We start from the raw sequence: 21,897 nt of genomic DNA, 5'->3' as shown, positions 1-21,897 counted from the left end.
TTAAAAGAACATGAGGTGTTACTGTTTTGTTTTAGCCTATCATTTCTCCATGAAGAAACAGGTCCTAAGAGATAGAACGTAACTTGCCCAAACCCCTCAACTTTATCTTACTTAATACTTTTCATATTATGGAGATACACAGAATGTTGACTAGAGGTCACATGATTCATTGATATAAAAAAGCTCTGAAATATGAATAACACTTTTTGAAATTCCTTTAAAGATATGGCAAGACACACATTTTAAAAACCAATGGGCAGTAAATAGATTGTCTTTGAAAACAGTCACATAGTGTCTTAAGTTCCGGTTCATTTTGAAGGGATTTATAAATATGCATTCAGGGTTATAAACAGAGGAAAAATTGGAGGGCTTGTTTTCATAACAATTTTATGCAATCTGTAATATTTTAATACTGAGCCCTGTTTTCATGGTAATTCACTTGAAGATAAACTTTAAGTCTCTCTCTCTCTCTCTCTCTCTCTCTCTCTCTCTGTGCCATTCACACGATTGCTAGCTATAGCTTAAATTCAGCTTGAAGTGGGATTCTTGTTTCTCTGAGGCTCACAAAGACTAGACTCAGCTTAGTTCTTTAGTGCCTATTTAGTTGGACTTAAAACCCATATCAAATACTTTATTATCAAATAAAAAGCCATGATCATGGCTCAGTAATTTAAGTAGTTCTCCAGAGTTTGGCAAATACGTTGTGTCTACTTTAGATTTTCACTGTCAAGGAATAATGCTGTGTTCTTGAAGAAGGCTATGGAGTTTTGTTTTAAACATCTAAAGGTAGTGTGAACACTATAACCCTGGGGTCTTTGGCTGCTACTGAGAAGCACAAGGCTACCTGTTACAATTTTGTTTTCAGAATACTATTCCACTAAGGTAGAAAGATATCTTGGAGTCTCATCTATAAGAAAAACTTGGGCTGGAGAGATGGCTCAGTGGTTAAGAGCACTGACCGCTTTCCCAGAGGACCCAGGTTCAATTCCCAAGGTCACACCTGTCTGTAACTCTAATTCCAGGGGATCTGACACCCTCACATAGACATACATGCAGGCAAAAACACTAACACACATAAAACTAAAAACTAAAAACTAAAACAAAAAAAAACAAAACAAAACAAAAAAACCCTAAAAAAAAGGGGGGGGGGGCTGGAGAGACAGCTCAGTGGTTAAGAGCATGGCTCAGTGGTTAAGAGCATGGCTCAGTGGTTAAGAGCATTGGCAGCTCTTCCAAAGGTCCCAAGTTCAATTCCCAGCCACTACCTGGTGGCTCGCAGCCACCTATAATGGGATCTGATGCCCTCTTCTGGCATGCAGGTGTACATGCAGATAGAGCACCATATACATAAAATAAGTCTTAATAAATTATAAAAAAAAAGGAAAACTTAGGAGACTAGGGATGTAGCTCAGTCATGCACTGCCTCCATGGGCTCAGTCAGAATGTAAAGCTGGCATGCACCGCCCAACACCGTCCTCAGTCCTTAGCACTGCATGGAAGAGGAAGGGTCCTGTGCATGCTTGTAACCGCAGCACTTGGGAGGTGGAGATAGTATCAGAAGTTTGAGGCTATTCTTGGCTTAGGGAGTTCCAGGCCTGCCTGGGCTGAATGAAGCTGTGTCAAACAAAACAAAACAAAACAAATGTACAGAACATTAGGAATCACGGTAGTGGTGGTGCTGTGATCTTAAACAATATTCAGGCTCTGAAAAATGGGTATAATAGGCTTCAAAGGTCAGTCCCTTCTAGGTTTAGTGGGAAGTAGTTTTTCCTAACAGCCACTCCCCCAGAGGCTTGCCACATCTCTTATACATCTAGATTATTTTCTCTTCTCATCTCTATTATCAGTTATCAGTCCATTATTGATGAAATTATTAAGGCCACTCCACGTAGTTAAAAGGGAGGTTTATTTTGTGGGGTAACTTACAAATGAAGGGATAGGTTGTAGGGTCTGGCGGTGTTCCCTGGAGAACTCTGCTTGGTCTACCTCCAGCATCCAGGGTCCCAGAGCCAAGAGAGACCTCTCCTCTCGATCCTGGGTCTTCAGCTTCCTCCCTCAGCCCCAACTTGTGGGCGTGACCATTACCGAAGCCTCAATGGGGGTTGGAACTTCCAGGCCAAGGCTGGGATGGCTACCCACTACAATCGATATTTTGAGGTCTTATTCAAACCCAACTCACTCCCCACTCCATCAAAATTAGCCTTTCCCCACTCCACCTCACTGCTCCTAAAGTATTTTGTCTTGTCTGTAGAGAAACTGGCCCAACAACTAACTTTATTACGCTCATAAAAGTTACTCAATAGTGACACTGACTCTTGATATTACACTCTACCAACCTAAGTAGAAACCAGGACAGAGGTTTAGAGCAAACTTCAGGTTTGATCAAAATGCTCTGGTACCCAAGATACTGGTTTGGTTTGAGGTAATCAATACTGTGACTTGCATTTGAAATATATTAATTTGACTTCAAAATCATTAAAGAGAAGTATGAGAGTATAAGAGCAATTTTGAAAAATATTTATTTATTATGTACACAGAAGAGGGCACCAGATCTCATTACAGATGATTGTGAGCCACCATGTGGTTGCTGGGAATTGAACTCAGGACCTCTGGAAGAACAGTCAGTGCTCTTAACCTCTGAGCCATCTCTCCAGCCCCAAGAGCAATTTTAAAAGGCTGTATTTATTGACTATTTTGAGACCAGATACAAACAATACTATAAAAATATTACCCTAAAAAAGAAAGCAGGGGCTGAGAAGATGGCTTAGTAGATCAGTGCTTTCAGTACTTAAGGACCTGAGTTTGGAACTCCAGCACCCATGTAGAAGTCAAGACACACACCTGTAACTGAAACACTGGAGTAGGGAAGGGTGTGTGGACAGGCAGATTTCTGTTGTTACTGGATCCCACACTGATATCTGACTTTACTTAATTATTAAGAAACAGACAAAAGTGTTGCTGAATCACTAATTTCTAAGACCCCCCAAATCATTCTTGGGTGACCTAAATCCCTTCCTTATTTTTCTACTGTATAATTTCAAATACTCAAATGCTAAACTTTCCCATTGCTTCTCTATGTGGACTTCTACCAACTACCACCCTTTGCCAAAAGCGCCCTGTCCCTGTGTTCTGCCTACATGCGGGGCTTGACAAATCCCTCAAACTCACTGTTCACATAACTGGGCTCTTTCCAATTGCCTTTTGTTAGGAAACTGCCCTCTAAGTATAGTTGTGACTAGATATACATTGACCACTGAAATGAATAATAATAATGAATTGATTCTCTTAACTATATGAATACAGAGCTTCAAAAATGTCACCAAACCTTGGGGCTGAAGGGATGGATGGATGGCTCAGTGGCTAAGAACACTTGCTGCTCCTGCAGAGGATCCTAGATCCTGGTTTGCTTCCCAGGATGCACATCAGGCAGCTCACAACCACCTCTAACTCCAGTTCCAGAGTATCCGAAACCTTCTTGTGTGAACTCTGTGTGCACCACGCACACACATGACGTATATACATATATACAGGCACTTACACATACACATCTAAAAAAGTTGCCAACTCCCAAATAAGTAGTACTGGCAAGTGAATTTTTAATTGCAAACATCTGAAACTGAAAATGACAGCACATGAGGACTTGACATTTCAAAAGAAAATTAAATGTGAGGCTTTCCCCTGCTTTATACCAATTCATGATGTTTAAAATCTAAAACAGACTTTTAAATGAACATCTTGTGTGCCCTCAAGGATTTGTTTGATGTGACTTACTCTTGTCTCTCTGCACAGGCAAGTGTTGAGGGTGAGCGAGCCTGCAAAGGTCCTCCTGGAGCTTCAGCACCCTTTTCTGCTTTGCTCTTTTTAACCATCATGACTTATTATTATGTTCAGCTGTTACTGATGGTCCAGTGTATTCTGAAGCCCAGCCAAAGTTTTTTTTTAGAATAATACTCAAAACAAAGCAAATATTGGCTTAGCTATGACACTTGTTGTTCTAAAATGTTAATAGCCTATTGTTCACTGTGGTTGTCTCAACGAGATAATACATTGAAAATCAGCATTTCCTGATAGGAAGTGAATTCCCACTGTGTGTCACAGGACTCTAGGCAAACACTGGGAGGGCTGCATCAGACCAGAGTAGTGATGAATCTCTTTCTGTTCCCTATCTCTCTCTTCTTTGCTTCCTCCTCCTCTTTATCCCTCTCTTTAAAATGGATTTCTGCTTCAGCTCAACCCATAATCTATTTGTCCATTTTGCTATTGCTGAACTGCTTTCCTAAATTGACTTCAAATGTTTAAGCAAAGTTTGTTCAACATCCTGTGGAGAGCAGCATCCTGTATATTCCCAACCATGGAGAACTTCCTTAGTTGTAAATGCCACAATAGATGGAATAATTGACAAAGAAGCTATCAGGATGTGTCCTCAAAGCACAGTATATCCCATTTCCAAGCTTTCATTTCATATAAGCAATTGTTTAAAGAAACCATGTATGAAGAACAATAATCACAACCTTCCCTATCTCTTTATTTTAGTAGGAACAACTGAACTTTAACTTACTAGTTCAAGCACTACAACACTGTTTAATTCCTTTAGAGTTTGATTAATAAAGAATAGTCCCTAGCAGATCCTCACACAGAAGAGCACTGTGATAGTACTGAAACTGCTCTAGCAGCCCTTTAAAAACACTTAAAATGCACTGTCTTCATAAACTCAAATTTTAACAAGTTTCTCTGCAAACCTTTACAGGCCAGTTGATAATAGAAAACAACAAAGGAATAGGAGTCAGGCATGGTGCCACCTGCCTATGATCCCAGCATCTGTGACTGAGACAGGAGGATTACTAGTTTCAGGAAGGCCTGGTCTATGCAGTGAGGCCCTGTCTCAAAACAAGAATGAAGAAGAATGGTCAGGAGATTCCAGTGGGGCTATCTCAGTCATCAGGACACTCACCATGTACACAGTGCTTGCCTTCTAGAACAGTAATACACTTGCCATTTATATGCTAGCCACCACAGAAAGCAGTAGTTACTTAGCGTTACTTGGGTAAACAGCAACCTCAGATTTTAAAGTACACTTACTTAAGGTATACCAAGCCTTCCACCAAGAAGTCAGTGCGACACACACACAAGCACAGATCCTGCCCTATTTCCAGGTCTTCAGAGATGTCTTACCACACAGCTGCAACTACAGGTGCAGCTCTTATGTCATTTGCTTAGAACAGCTAGCATCCAACTCAGTGAAATCCAAGCTGAACAGGCAATGCTGGACACCTTATGTATGATGCAGCAAAAATCCCAGCCCTTGTTACCTTTTAACTTTCCTGGCAGGATAACCCTGTACAGTTCACTTCTTAGCCTGCTTCCTCAGCACTAAGTTAGAAAACTGATCACATCAAGTAGTGATGATTTTGGCATTCAAGGAGACAAGGAGGAGAATAAGAGGGTTAAAAAATTTTAAACATAACTCTTGAAGGTAATTTGTAAAGTTCTATGTCACATTTATTTGTGTGTGTACACATACTACAACAAGTGAAGAGGTCAGGGGGTAACGTAGGAAGTGGTTTCTCTTTCTATCACATGAGTCCTACAGATTGAATCAGGTCATCAGGCTTTGCTGCAAGTGCCATCTCACTGGCCCTTGGAGCCAAGTTAAAAGCTCTAGGGATAGCTCTTAAAGGTTGGGACTCATTAAAGTTATAAGGACCGACTTTAAAAGCAAGTGTCACCCTGTATTCTTTTCTCTCAACTATTAAAGTTTGATCAAAAGATTTGGTTTTACTTCTGGAATGGGTTTTATAATATTGAAAAAGAGCTGTCAGAAAAGAACAGTTTCTGTAAAAAATAAAATAATATTCAACTGCTCTCTTTACCTCCTTAAACTTTCAAATAGTTTAGGCCATATGGCATGTCAAATAAATTACAGCCTATATGATACATAAAACATTATATATAAAACATACATATGATGTTTTCTATTTCAATAACAGAAATCTTATATAATTTAGGTCCTGTAAGTTAAATCACTATTCCATCAACAACTATGTCAATATGAAAGCTGGAAGGAACATTAAAACTCATTTATCCAACTTCTCAATTTACAGACGGTGAAAAAGGGTAAAAAGAAGTTAAGTGACCCACCTGCAATCGCATAATCTCACAATCAACTTACCGACTTCAAATCCAACATTCCGTAGGCAAATTTCTACATTCTTTTCTTTCCCTATTGTACTGAAAATCATTCCCCTCTGGAGCAGTTCTTACCCTCTCATTCACGGCTGAGTAGGAAGCCTACTCTTGATTGTCTAATCAGATGAGAAAAGGCGGGTGAGGGATTTCTGTTCTCATGAAACCCCGTCATCCTTCACAACAGTCCATGGGCTCTGTCCCACAATGGAGGCAGAAGAACTGATAGCAGAAGCACAACCAATAGAGGGAGTGGATGGGAAGCAACTTGGAAATAATCCAGATACACATCAAAATAAGAACTATTGATCGGGAGCCCATCTGAGCATACACTGAAGCAGTACACAGCACTTACCAGACAGCTCCTTAGGAAGTATGAGCTAAACACACTATAGTAGGTATAGCTTCACTTTACATGGATTTTAAAAAGTCGTCCAAATATTTGAGTGGAAACAGACATATTCAAACATACACATATTCACTGAAAATTTCTGGAAATATAGAGAAGAAATTATCCTTTGGGAAATAAAGTTAAGGGGACTGGGGTAGTAAAGAGACATTTTGTCACACGTTCTTTTATATTCCTTCACCTTTTTACATGTGCATTTTCTCTTTAAAAGAACACTCTAATGAAAAATTTGGTCAATATAAAAACATTTAAGGTATGTAATGACAATGACAAATAGCAACAACAACAAATATACATTAAAGCAGAGAAAAGGCTAATAAAGCCCTGGGCAGCTTCTTGGTAAGGAAGGTAAAGGAGGGATTTATCACTGGAATCTGACAGTTTATATCTAGTCATACTTACCATTATAGCTACTTCTCTAGAAAAGACCTTACAACCCCTTTCATACTGTAGTCTGTGTATCAGTGTTCATGGATCAGCTATGGCATGAATGAGGAGGAGAAATTTGTTTAGCATTCCTAGAGCGAACAGGGTTTGGGGAGCAAGTACATAAGGCAAGGTAAAAAGTCACTTTTTTATATTATGTAATTATCATAAGAAGAATACAAGTATTAATAGAGATACTAACTACTGATTTTTAAATAAAGGTTCCAAATAAATTTAAAATAATCTAATTAAACATTTACCAACAAACTGGGTGTCAAATTTTACTCTGGCATAACTGTAAAAGCTCAAGTCCAATTCTCTTTTCCTACAGGTAAAGGCACAAATAAACAGAAAACAGCAGACTGTTTTCTGTGTTACATGAGAAATTTATTTCCAAGGTTGAGAGATACATGTGTGGGTTGGGTCTTGACACAAAACACATTGGGGGGCGGGAGTTTAAAAGGCACTTAGCCAAGTCCATACAGATAATAACTGCATGCTCAGTACAGAGGGTGTTCAAGAAAGCTGAACGGCTACAACGATGGGCCGGTCTCATTTCCACTTGGAATCCATTTTGATGGGAGGTGACATATAGCCAGATGTACACCCTAGATACTAAAAAACAAAAGTCCTAAATCCCTGACAGATACATCGAAAACACAGCTTTGGTTTTCCTGTCATTTATAAGAAAACGAGAGCTAAACAATCTTTGCTTAGTTCTACCACACTCTCTATTGAGATTTCTGGACGAGTTTGTGTCATTACAAAGAGATTTAGGGTATTCTAATCTGGAAAATATCTAACGGGGCTAACCCAAATTCCTAATTTTATAGGTAAAGAAAGTAATGTCCAAAGTAAACTTGTCTTGATTGCATTCTTCAATGATATCAGACTTGACTTTATTCTTCCCTTCGTGTTAGGTTAGAAATAGCTAAGTAACAAAGAGGAAGGTGAAACAAAGCAATGGTGGCCAGGAAGTTTAAGAACAAAAAAGATGACACAATGTCACCCCAAAAGCTTTACAGAAATCTGCCAGTTTCAACATTCAACTATGATTTCGACTAAGGCAAGCTGTTAAACTTGATTGCACTGAATGGGTGTGTCTACCCCTGAAAGAGTACACAATGAACAAATAACACAGAGAACAAGTCACAATCTCAGCCTCTCTCAACATGCCTATGTTGGTCAGTGCATAATTGAACACTTTACAGACATTTAAAGCTCAGCTACAAACACAACTCAGACATCTAATGAGAAAGGTTGGGAAAAAAATGCTCAACATGGATCTCGCTGAACAATAATTCTCCTACAGTTCAACTTACCATCACGTCACAAATTCTAGAGAACACAGAGACAAGGAACTGGCGGAACTGCCCAAGCATGGAACAGAACTTTGGGCTGCAGCCTGCCCCAACTCTTCCAACAAATACCCAATAGCAACAGGACAAAGCATCATTATGACAGAAATAAAGGGCCTTTAGAGGCTGCCTTTTTTTTTTAATTCGATGAACCCACTCTTACACACAAAGTTCATGCCACGATGTCTCGAAATGCAGTACTGCCCAATTATGCTATAAAAGTGACTAATAAATTCAGTACAAAACACTTTAATGTTGGAAAATTAGCACAATTGGAGACTACTAGTATTATCCTCCCTTTAAAACAGCCAATGACACCCACAAACAGTTAAAAATAAGAACAAGTAGATAAATAGTATAAGAACATAAAAAGCAGACAAATGATCTAAAAGAAAACAATCAGTTGAGTGAGAAGCCACAGCTTACTCCCAAAGACAAGACTGCATGCTATTAGTAATTGGCACAACATTAACCATCAGCTTTGTTTCCTTCCTAAGCTGGTAGCTCTAGGTATTACAATACATAACCCACTACTTACAAAACCCCTGGAGCCTCTGGACATTTCTTAAACTCATTTTCATGTGGCAATTCTGATGCAATGCTGCCCTAAAAATGATCTTTGTTCTAAACAGCAAGCTATCTACACGGTGTGGTTAGTGCAGGGTGGAGCCCACTCTGGGGGAAACAACACACCCAGACAGATTTCAGTCAGAGCAAACTGCACATTAATACTGTCACATTTCCCAGGGCCTCACAGTCGAAATTCATTGGTTAATTCCTCCCAAACTAACAGAGGAAAAGTCCGTGTTTGGAGAGCAGCTTTCCTGTCAGAGCATGAACTATAGGCTCATTTCTGTTTGAAAAGAGACAGAATCATTAGATAAGCCAGGCAGCTCAATCCACACACTGGTAGGTGGAAGTGGACTACTCTAAAGGAAGTCCAACCATGCTAGCTTCTAAGTTTAGCAACTGCAGTTTTTACATATCTCAAGGTGTCAGAAACACAGCTTGTTTTAGAATATTACTTTAGGGGACTTGAACACAAACACAAACTATCCATTTTTTCTTCCTCACCACTTCTCTACTTTTACCAACATAGAAAAAAATAAAAGCATTACATTTACAATTAGCAAGAGTTGCCTTCAAAGCAAGGATGTCAGGCTCTGTGGGTAAAGTAATTTGCTGCTAATAAGCCTGATGACCTTAGCTTGACTCTTGGAACACACATGGTGGGAAGAGGTAACTGACTCCCACAGGTTGTCATTAGACCTCAACACATGAGTCTCAGTACATGTACAAGCCCCCACACACAAAACATACACACATAATACATATAAGAGAAAAAGGATGTGATTTATGGACTTGCTTTGGTATGTCATTAAAATGCATGCATAAAAGGAAATTAATTTTGATGAGGATAACTAATATGCATTATATTTCAAAATTTTTCTAGAATCATCTATGTACAAATTTTATAAGAATTTTAGTTTAAATTTTTTTGTATTTTTTCCAAATAAAATATTCTATAGAATAAAAGTACTATATTAAAAAATCTGTCTAGTTTTTCAGTATTAAATTTATCACTATACAATAACTTTATTTAATGTTATTTTTAACAAATACCACTTTCTGCATATGTACATTCAGAGATGCAAGTTAATTTTTCATTCAGATTCTATAATCATACAACTGAATAGTTTTCTCTGATTAAAATATCCAAGCATGTTTTTCTTTTTTTGTTTATTTTTGGTGTTTTTGTCTGTTTTGTTTTTTGAAGAAGGATTTCTCTATGTAGCTCTGGCTGTCCTGGAACTCACTCTCTAGGCTACGCTGGCCTGGAACCCAGAGATACAACTGCCTCTGCCTCCTAAGTGCTGGGATTAAAGGTGTACACACCACCACCACCTGGCTAAGCATTTTTTCTTTAAAGTTGTCGTGGATTGTTTACACACAATGTAAAACAAAAAAATCAGGAAAGGTTTTGAGAGAAAACCAGGAAAACATGTTTAATAATAACTATCATATTATTTTCAACAAACGTTACCCCTCATATGAAAGAATAAATCACTATGAATACTGGACATCTGAGAGATGGCCTGAAACACCCTCTTTAAGGATCTAATGAAGGGTACTCATTAATCTAGCTTTTTCTTAGGTTGTGAGGTCACCTCTAACAAATAAAAAGTAGCCATTCCAAAAGCACCTTTTGCAGTGCAAGTGCCTGGTTTAGTCACTCTCCACCATACATTAATTATGAATTACCTACTGCCATCCTTTGCTCTTCCTTGTCTCACCCCCAATACTGAACAACTCAAAGGTGCCAGCTGGGTATCAATTAGAAGAATCTTGTCTTGATACTTTTTGGATTTACACTGCTGGAAATGTCTGTTTTCAAGTCAAAATTCACTTTCACAGCTGCAAAGGAAATGACAAGAGAAGAAAAACATAGCCAATACGTATCAGCAATTAATTCCATCCACAACTGCCCAGCTGTTTGTGTATGGAGGAATCAGTCTGTTTCCTTTTGGGGCTTTCACCACTGAAAATTGATACTGCACATTCAGAGACACAAGCTGTTTGTAACATGTCAGGAATGTGCACAAGATCACACAGAGTTGAGAGACAAAATGAAATCCAGATTCAGTTTTCTTGGAGCATGTCAGTATTATTTCATAGTTTAAAAACTCAAAAACACCCCAATCACAGAGAGAAGAAATACATTAAAAGAAATCTCATTTCTGAGTATTACCTTTCCAATAGAGAGGAAAATCTGCCAATGACATCAGATTTAGTAACAAAAAAAAAAAAAGACACCGATTTATTGGTATAGACAAGGTGTGACATTCTTAGGAATCCACATGCCCCAAAGATGTTAAATAAGGCTAATACTTTTTTGAACACATGCACCCTCCCCCCGCCAGACATTTAATGTAAAAGTCATCAGCAAATGGTATTCATACCACAATCATGGAGTAAAGCAAGTTTTTCTAGTTGGTTCAGACATTATTTGACATACACATGTCTATTTCAGAGATTCACATATATTTATAGATCCAGTCTTCTAGGGTAATGGTCAAGGAGTGAAATTTTTCTTTCCTTTCACTCATCAGCTTTGTGGATTTTAAGTAAAAACCCTCTTATTGAGTGACACAGTGCTTAACAACCATAGTATGGAATCATGCAACTCAAAAAGTTAATCTCTGTCCCCTCTCTGCCCTTCAACTCCAATTTTATCTGAAATATTTGTCATTTAAATCTTTGTAGCCTACTATTGTTATATTTTCCTGTATAAAATAAATTCTATTTTCAGTACATAAAATGATTATGACTAGTTATTATGAAAGTTAAAAGAAAAAGATGGCATTTTTTTTGGAAAAGAAACTGAATTGAGTCCTGAAAGCCTGAAGCTTCATTTGTTAAATAAATGCATTTTAAATATGTGGTAGACTGAAAATAGAACACACCACCAAAAACAGGGCTTTTTCCTTCCCAGTAAATGTCATCTAGTTGACGACATACCTGGGAGGAAGAGAATTTAATCTCTGCTCATATGACATGACCTTTAGTAGTACGGTATAACCATTAGTGACTAAAACCTTGTCTGGCAAGTTCCAGCTCTGTGAGATTCTCGGGCTAGCTTCAAATACCCAGGGGAAGGAACTTCCTCACCCATGAGACGGGCTAAGGCAAAGGGGTCCTGTTTTTATAAATTGATAAGCTGATTATTGGACTCAATCCATGGTGGCCTCTGGGCTGGGGCTACATTAGCAAGAATCTTCATTAAGGTCACTGATAATAAATTTTAAAGTGAGTATCCAAAAAAATAGCTTATTATAATTTTAAATTTTATTTCTAATATTTGTGTGTGTATGCGTTTGTACAAGTATATGTACACATGTGTGTAGGTGCCTGTAGAGGCCATATATCTGAATCTCTGGAGCTGGAGTTACAGATGGACCATCTGGTTGCTGGGGACCAAACTCAGGTCTTTTGTAAAAGCAGAATATGTTTATGAGCCATTTCTCTATGTCTCTTGTATTTTAATTATATATTTACTATTTCATTATAAAATGTTTAAACATACAGCAAATTTGAAGGAATTTTATATCAAGCATCATACAAACATTGCTTAGGGTCTGCTCAGAACACTGTAGTGTACCAGTTTTGTACCCATCATCTTTTTACTCCTCTATCCACCTATCCATTTTATTTTTAGTGCAGTTTAAGGTAAATTATAGGCTTCAGTACATTTCTCCCAAATACTTCAAGTTACTTCACTAAGTACAGTTCATTATTTTCTTTCAATGTAAATTTTAAACATAATGATATTTTAAAAGCTAAGTGTACCTTGATGACCCTAATTCCTATAGAGGTATGCAATATTATCTGTATCCCCTAATGTTCCCTCATACTTCTTTCCAGATAGGTCCTGCCCTACTGCCCCAGAAGCAATCTCAATAGCTAGGCCTTTGAGACCAATGCATTAAATTATACTGCTGTGCTACATAGCTTATACTTGGGTCACAAAGAATGACAATTGGCAGGTATGAATCATCTAGATGGGAGGAACCTAAGAAGAGATCACAAGTTAAAAGTGACTATAGACTCAGCTACTTTAATTACTCAACTTTGTAAGTGAATAAAGCAAAATTTACACTTCTTATTTGCCTCTCTAGGGCACTCAACTAGTCAGTAGTTATTGGAAAGGCAGAAACCTGATACACAGCTCATGTAGTGACTCTTGCTCCATTCTAGAATGAAGGCAAAAGCTGGAGAGACCTGGCTCAGAAGAAGAATGCAGCTGTCTGAGAATCAGTTTCCTCAGCTATAAACAAGAGAAATCTTAATTCACAGTCAAATGTGTGAAAACAGAACACTGGAGTCTAAGGTTCATCACATGATGCTTCCTCAGCTCTGTGCTACCCCATATTTGGCTCTCATTTTATATGCAAAATGTATATACACATAAAGCAGAACACTGCCTCAGCACAGTAGACTGAACCTAAGCCCTCACAATGTTAGGGCAGGGCTCCATCATTGAGCTATACCCACTCACACACACACTTTTTTTTCTTTAACTTTTTAGTTTGAGGCAGATTGCCCTGGGTGACCATAAACTTGTTCTGTAGCATAGGCAAGCCTTAAGCTTGCAGTCTTCCTGTCTCTGCTTTCCAGGCCTGGCTAGAACCCTCTATTCACTGGTAAAACTGAATCTGGGGGGGGTTAAAAGAGAGGTATTTTTGCTACCAGAACTGGAGTGGGGGAGGCACAGATTAGTGACTAGATATTGTGTAAATACTTTCCCTTTAACTGTCTGTATAAAAAACTCATTTTGCCTAATGTGTCTTCCTTTTCTTCACCAAAGAATCAAGGAAGCATTCTGGGCCTTATAAATCTAGCCTCTTTCTTGGCCTACTGAACCATGTTAAAGCTCCTTCATCTATGTCTCCATAGTTGCTTTGTCTAGACCAGAGGTTCTCAATCTTTCTAACACTGCAACCCTTTAATACAGTTCCTCATGTTGTGGGGACCCCCCAATCATAAAATTATTTTCATTGCTACTTCAGAACCATAATTTTGCTACTGTTATGAATCGTAAATATTTTTAGAGATAGAGATTTGCCAAATGGGTCATGACCCACATGTTGAGAAACAGTGGTCTAAACATTACATTACAGAACTCATGATGGCTAGCTGCTTCTCTTCTAAGGACTCATCTACTTATTTGGAAGCACTTCTCAAATCTAGTCCAGAGCCTCACTGCTGGAATCCTCTGTAAGTGCATAATGAACGAACGTATCTTGGAACAGGTATTCAGTTTCAATCAAGCAGCAGACTAACTAAGGTGGAACACTCACCAAGAAGGCAAAAGGCCAGAAGAATGAGAAGCAAAACAATAATGGGATAGTGACAGGCATGGGACAGTAAAGCAAATGAGCAAACGTGTATGTCATCAAAGAAGCACCATTGGAATAAGGGAGACCATTGTGTGCTTTACATACAACCCTACAGAAAAGATTAAAACTAGAGAGGTTAACCAAGTAAGGTCACAAAACCAGTGGAATCAAGATTAAAAACAGAGACATGGGTAGGCAAGATGTCTCCACACTTGCCATTGAGCCTGATGACTTGAATTTGATTCCTACAATACCATGGTGGAAGAAAAGAACCAACTTCCACAAGTTATCTGACCCCATACACACACACACACACACACACACACACACACACACACACACACACACTATATATATATATATATAATATATATATAAACTTTAAAGTGTTTTCTTAATCATAGACCATTTTTTTAATAGGCCAATTTTATACTTAGTGTGGAGACTTTTGATTAAAGAAAACTCAGTTCTGGGGACAACCAAATTGTACAGGGACGTTCTAGGTTGGCTTCAAGATCAGTAGACCAAGGCCCACTCACTGTGGGAAAGCCCAGCCAGTCAATGGGCTAAAGAGGCATCAAGCATAAGCATCCTAGATTCACCAGGAAGGGCTGAGGCGAGGGCAAAGACACTGTTAACAGTGTTTAACAAGGCACCTGAGAGACGAACTTCTGTGGCCTGGAGAAGAGGAATGTGGAGCGGGCTGGGAATGCAGCTGAGTGACTGAAAGCCATAGCCGAAGAAAGGCTGAAAGTCTGACTCTGAACTCTGAAGGGGGGTGCTAAAATGACGAAAAGGACCCGTGAAGGTGAAAGGAATGCCAGACTACCAACAATTAGATATTTTGATCAAGCTATTTTGATGTGAAAATTTCATAAATATTATGTTCATATACCAAACTATACACAAGCCCCCCCATTTTAAAAAATTCAAAGAACATGATGATCATTTGCAGCACACATCAACATAAGAAAAAAAAAACTACTTACAAAAGAGAAATTAAGGGAGAGTTATTTATATTACGTGAATTCTTTAGTCTTTGCCAGGTTCTTTTAAATAGTAACCTCCTGCATTTAATCACATTTACTGGGTGCAGCCAACTTTGGGGAACAAATGGTTTGCATAAGAAAAGCCACCTGTGATTTACATTTATGAGCTCGCACTTGTAATATCTAAGCTCTGACAAAGGGAAAAAACTATTTCGCCTTTTCAACTGTTCACACAGTTTAATCCTGGAGCAGGAATTTCTCGATGAAACATTTATCTTTAAGAGAGCATATAAGTAACTTCCTCAGAACACATAGAAGAAAAAAAAGGTCACAAAAACAACTGCTTCTGAGGCAGTCCCAAAGCTGGGTGGAGTAAGGAACATTCAGAAGAGGGGTAAGCACCAGGGTGGAGGCAGGAGATAAGAAGATCAAGTGTGGTTGGCCACACCCACAGGGAGCTTTGCAGCCGACTTCAAGGGGTGCGAGCGACATTGCGCAAGTGAACAATTTTGGTTTTGTTTCGCTGAAAGGTTGCACAATCCCACAAGGAGAAGAAGGGATGCAAAGGAGTGTTTCTAACATAGAACAAGTTAAGATGTATAAATAGCTATCTCTTTAGGAGTATTAAAAAATGAATGTCCAATCATAGAATAGGATAAAAGGAGTCAAGCAAAAATAACTGCATTTTTAGTATTTCAGAAAGGCAGTATGTACACCTTATAGAGGAAAATGAAAAACTGAGAACTTAGATGAAAAACAAAACTCCATGTTAACTCAGGGAATGATCTGTTATTTCATGATAATAACCCTTTTACTCTCATAGACTACGCCATCATGAGATAACAAGACCTCAATAAGTTATAATGACAAGAATTTGGGATGTCTGGATAAGCACAGCCTTTTGTTGTTCTGATTCAAAATTTGGCAGTGTATAGAAACAACTCTCTTTCAATGGCTGGGCTTTTAAAATTTGTTTCAAGATAAGCAGGACTTGGCTCTGCTGGGTTCTTTCCAAGCTGCCAACTTGTTAATCTGTAACAGCTCTAGACTCCTTTCAACTGATTCCTGCAGCTCCAATATAGCATGTGATAGGATGCTTTAACTAAAAAAGGAAAGTAGATGAAGAATGTCCAGCTACCTTTGGAGTTGTTTTTAAGCTCAATAGTAAAGGGTTCTACTTAGTATGCCTGAGGCCATATGCTTGACAACAGGAATGCGCGCACACACACACACACACACACACACACACACACACACACACACACATCCCTCCTATCCCAAACCAACCAACCAATCAGCTTGTGTGAACTGGAAGCAATTATTACTATACTTTATTTCAATTATGTGGCTAGAAGCCACAAGATGGATTTTAGAAAGGCCTTCTGTGAGAAGAAAATAACTTTTCAGTTTCAACTTTAATATTCTCTTTGCTACACTCTCAGAAAGGAAAGTTAATGAAAGTGAACACTTTTGGTTCTGTGTAACTGGAAGACTGCACAATCCTTCTCAATGATGAGGTACTTCAAGCTTTGGTGAGGCATTTCTTGTGGATGATTTACTACATTAATCAACTCTCCTCATTCTTCTAAGCATTAATTAATATTTGTCTACAGAACTGGAAAAAGGGCACCATCTACTCAGTAGTGTTTGCTTTTCCTGTGACAAGAAATTTCAAGATGTACCTGATAAAGCGGAAAACATCTGGGACACCTAACTAATATTTTAACACAGAAAAGCAGCAGCTCTTTCACTAACATTCTGGCTCAGATTAAAAAAAAAAAAGTGTAGCTAGGCCTCAAAAGAGGACTCTAACCTCTTCTGATGTCAAGTCATGCAGTAGTGCTTTGTGTCTGGTTTGGTGGGGAGTGCTGGAGATGGAACCCAAGCAAGTGTTCTACCACTGAGCGAGCACAGCCCTAGGCCTGACACTGTTACTGCAGAGTCATGCCCCAAACTCCTGCACATTTAATTATATTTCAATATAAACTGTCAAAAACTCACAAAAGGATTATGACAGCCCCAGTCAGGAACTCTATAGAAGCCTGATCTTTCTAAGCAGCAAGTGGAGGAGAGAAGGCAGAAATCCTTTCTTATTTCATATGTGTCTCAGATCATTTTGTATGCTAACTAAAAACAATTTTTAAAATACACTAATAATTAAGGGTTGAAAAAATGACAGGTAGTCTGAATTATGAATTATATCACTAGTTTACAATGAACAAAGCAGAGGCAGGAGGATTTCAAGTATCAGGTAGGCCTAAGTAAAAGTGAGACCATGTCTACAAAGTTAGACCGTGTCTCACAGTTAGACAAATATGTCATCTGCCCACTAACTTGGGAACAAAGGAAATGTGAACACAGACAAAAGGAACAGAGGCAGGTATGGTAGTACATACCTATCAGCCCCAGGGAATGTGGCATGGCTGAGGCAGAAAAATAGTTTGAGGCTACCTTGGGTTAGAATAGCAAAACCATGTTAAAAGAAAACCCTTTAAACACTCAACCCCCAAATCAAAAAGCCTTCTGCTTTTTGTTCTTCCCCAGAATGGTGAGTGGAAAATAGAAGACCTTTCCTGAGAATTGGAAGAGGCCTTCTCTTTTGAGGATTTCTTCAATTTTACACCTGGAATTTATATATCAGGTGGTCCAGAAAAGTCTAAGCCAAGAGAAGAACACTATGTTGTCTTGGGCCCATGGCAATCTGATACACCTGGAGAAAGGTAACCAGAAACCTTTCTAGAAGAGTGGTGCTCAAAACAGACTGTCTTGTCCCAACTAAGGCTCAGGGGCAGAACACACGCATAGCAAATGGAGGCCTTGGGCTCCACCCCCAGTATAGAAAATTAATAATTAATTAGTAACAAATAAATAGATAGCTTAAGGACTCCCGCAGATAGAACTCTGTCAACTTCAGAACTCAGAAAAACAATGCACACAAGTCACATACTTCCTTAAACAAAATCCAGGAGAAAAACTGGGCAACAAAACTCCATCCTCCTCTCCAAGAACTGCAAACAATGGAATAATTAAACAATATAAAATAGGGAGTGTAGCTCCTAAAGAACTAACAGAGGGGATAAGGGAGAAGCCAGAGTCAAAGAGAGCAAGGCTGGAAACAGATTAGTAGCCCAGAGATAGGTCTGACCTACAAGAGACTGACACACTTGCAGTAGACTTCAAAAGAAAACTAAAGACCAAACAAAATTTTCCAACTGCTAGCATGAAATAAGTGTTGGCTTTAAACTATCCAACAAAACTATCTAGGTGGGTGAAGAGGAAAATAACTGTGAGAAAGAGTGAGATGAAGAACAAATAAAGTGGTAAATACACAATGCTAAAAAATATTACATAAAGGGACTAGAGAGACGGTTCAGCAGTTAAGAACACTGGTTGCTTTTCCAGAGGACTTGGCTTCATTTCCCAGCACCCGCATGACAGCTTACAACTGTCTGAAACTCCAGTCCCAGGGAATCTAATGCCCTCTTTTGTACTCTCTGGGTACCAGGCACAGATATGGTGCAGATATACATACAGGCAAAACCCCATACACATTAAAAACAAAACAAAGAACCCTCCTAAAACAACAGAAACGATCCAGGCTTAGAGATACATGCATGCAGTAGCCCTACTACTGAGACTGTTCTAAGCCAGGAATGGCAGTGCACGCCTTTAATCCCAGCACTCTGGAGGCAGAGGCAGGCAGGTCTCTGAGATCCAGGCAAGCCTGGTCTACATAGTGAGTTGTAGGACAGCCAGGGCTATACAGAGAAAACTAAAACCAACCAACCAACCAAACAAACAAACAAACAAAAAACCCAAACAAACAAAAAAACAAAATTATTCTGGGGCCTTCCTCCTTGTCATTCAAGTTCAACAACACACAAACTCCATGTTTGATTCACTATGTGTCTACAACCAAGCATTTAGCTGTTATTCATATTCTCATCTGTGCATGTGTCCAACCTCTTGCTCCATGAAACACTGGAATAAAATTTAATGCATTAGGAAATCAGAAAAACTAAATGAATGGGTGGGGGGGGGGAGGGAGAAGCAAAAACATTTTCACATCAAGTACAGGATACAGCTGTGATCTGTCAACCTTACAGGACTTTCTTTAGCTAACAGCAGGTTACATGACTGTCTCCTCTGCTGCACAGGAAGCAGCAGTCTGAAAAGACAATGTTCCCAAGCTCCAGCTCCACTGCTCTCACTTCCCACTTCCTACACACCCTCAGCCTCTGACCTGGGCCTGTGCAATGTGCCCACTCAAGCCTCTTCGATGAAGTACAGGCAAGGTATTTGGGGGAGTCCACAAGTAACCTTTAGTTACCATGTTCCCAAATACAGAACCCCACGGGACTAATGTGTTTGCTGTATTATTTGAATAAACAGGTTGTAGCAAGCATGACAAAACTAGTTTAAGCTCTTGAATCCATACCTGAATACACAATACATAGTCTATCCCTTCTGAAAATTGTTTCTGTGGCAACAAGTGTAACTTAGAAATCAGAATTTTTCTTTTTGCTCTTCACAGAATATGATGTGACGCACAAACAAGGCACTTAATCTGGATCCCAGGCAACAGAGGTTGAAAAGGAGTATATGGAATTAAAATATGATTTATAAATCATGTATCCTACAAATTGTAAATTAAAAAGAGAAGTTAGTTAAGCAAAGAAACATTGAGACAGTGTTCCAGGCACCACAGCAATATGCACAAAAAAATGGTCCATTTGGGGGCTGATGATAACTAACAGTAATATGGAGGAGTGTTCCCTTAGCCCCCACTTTAGAATAAATTTAGAATACTAAAAACAATCTGCTTGGATGCATAAATGCTGATTAAAGACCCCCTGGTACATGGGCAGGAGTGTATGTTTATGTAATGATTATACATATATAAAAAGACAAGCTCCAAAGTAAATAGTTATGTGCTCGATGGGTATGCTTAGAAGATAGGAAGTGGTGAGCATTTTTAAAGAAAATGCTATAGAATTACTTTTAAAATACTTTTAATACTTCTTTCAATGTCTTCATTTCCCAATTTACTTTTTACCTCAGAGGGCAACAGAACAGTGTTGCCCTGGTCCCCACAGGAAGCACCACCACCACATACCTGATACAAAACAGCTAGCTCTGAACAGGAAGCCACTGCATGACAGACAGCCACGCATGAAGGGAGCAGCAGCACATGGCAGGGAGAAGGCACTCTGCTCCAAGATTCTTCCCTCTCACAGCAGCTACCAGAATTTATGAACAGCTGGAAATTTTTCTTTTCATAGGAAAGAGTAACTTCTTAATTCAAATTAAAGTGGAAATGAAAAAAAAAAAAGACATTCTACATTTAAAAAAAAAAAAGGTGTTTCCTGAAGGCAAAGACAGCACTGTCTTTACACAAAATCTAACATACACACGCCAAGCAACAGGAGATGTCTTTTCAGGAGGTAACAGAGAAAATAACTCAAGGAAATGCAGAGTTAGCCTCAGAGGGAGAATCATTTTCATCCAGTGGGCAATCTCAAGTACAAATATTCTTAAAAGGAACATCATTGATTCTACTTTATATTCTGCAAGGATTTTTATCTGTATTTTCAAAAAGTCTTTGATAGTCATATATGTACATAATATTTTTAATCACATACAACCCCAATTGTCCCCTTATGTCTTATCTACTCCCTTTATCTGTATTTTTAAAAATATGAAACACTATATATTTTACATTTATTTAATATATATGTATGTTTGACTGAATGTATGGCTGTGTGTTCCTATAACCTGAGTGTGCCTGGTGCCTCTGCAGACCTTAGATCTTCTGGTACTGGAGTTACAAACAGTTGTAAGCTGCCCTGTGGGTGCTGGGAATTGAACCCAGATCATCTGAAGGTGTAGACCCATTTGCTCTTAGATGAGCCATCTTTCCAACCCCAATCTATAACTTTTTTAAATGATTATACAGGTTCAAATTTTCTACATATGCATACAAAATTTCACCACTAGTTTAGCTTTATTCAGATTATCTTAAAAACAATTTAAATGGCTCATTATTAAAGTTGTACATTTTTAGTAAGTGTATTTCTTTATTCTTCCAGTTTTCTTCTGAGTGCCTATAACAAGCTGTCTTCACAGAGCTTAGACATGAGCTCATTTTCTTTCATATGCTCACTGTTTTACTCATCAGAGCAGTTTCCAAACTTTAATGAAAATGTAGATAACAAACCTAAAAAAAAAAATTCCCTTGCTGTAACCATCACTTAAATGAAAATCTCAGGGATGAACACAGACCATAGTTTTATTATTTAAGTTTTTTGTTTTTTATAGACAGGGTTTCTCTGTGTAGCCCTGGGTGTCCTGGAACTCATCCTGTACACCAGCCTGCCCTCTAAATTCATAGATCTGGCTGGCTCTGTCTCCCAAGTTCTGGGTTTAAAGGCATGTGTTAGTTTTTAAGCTTCTGGTTATGCCACAGAAAAATCATGCTGAGTCTCAGAGCATAGTGCCCAACTTTAGGAAACAGATAATTCAAACATCCCTTGCATTCTTCTGATCTCAAACAAAAGGGAGGAGGGGAGGTTCATTGACAGGGACTAGTGAGTCACCTGTTACTCACAACAGTAGCTACTCTTGTCCCACTCTAG

General features: G+C 38.7%; 1 protein-coding gene across 8 annotated transcripts in view; it reads right to left on the bottom strand.

The window, feature by feature from the left end:
* Window positions 1-21,897, bottom strand: part of Add3 (adducin 3) — a 108,193-nt gene that overhangs the window by 47,138 nt on the left and 39,158 nt on the right. For 2 of the 8 annotated variants that reach the window (XM_036172336.1, XM_036172342.1), the window contains exon 2: window positions 10,639-10,791. The exons of 3 other annotated variants lie outside the window; for them this stretch is intronic. The gene's annotated coding sequence lies outside the window, so the exon portion shown is untranslated. Of the gene's footprint in view, window positions 1-6,169; window positions 6,224-6,261; window positions 6,377-8,340; window positions 8,389-10,638; window positions 10,792-21,897 lie in introns of those variants that run through there. 3 more of the 8 variants (XM_036172348.1, XM_036172362.1, XM_036172355.1) reach the window with 3 other exon arrangements.

This window comes from Onychomys torridus, chromosome 1 (assembly GCF_903995425.1).
Source record: "Onychomys torridus chromosome 1, mOncTor1.1, whole genome shotgun sequence".
Taxonomy (NCBI): domain Eukaryota; kingdom Metazoa; phylum Chordata; class Mammalia; order Rodentia; family Cricetidae; genus Onychomys; species Onychomys torridus.
The sequence above is the reverse complement of the archived record's forward strand: the minus strand, read 5'-3'. Positions and strand labels throughout refer to the sequence as shown.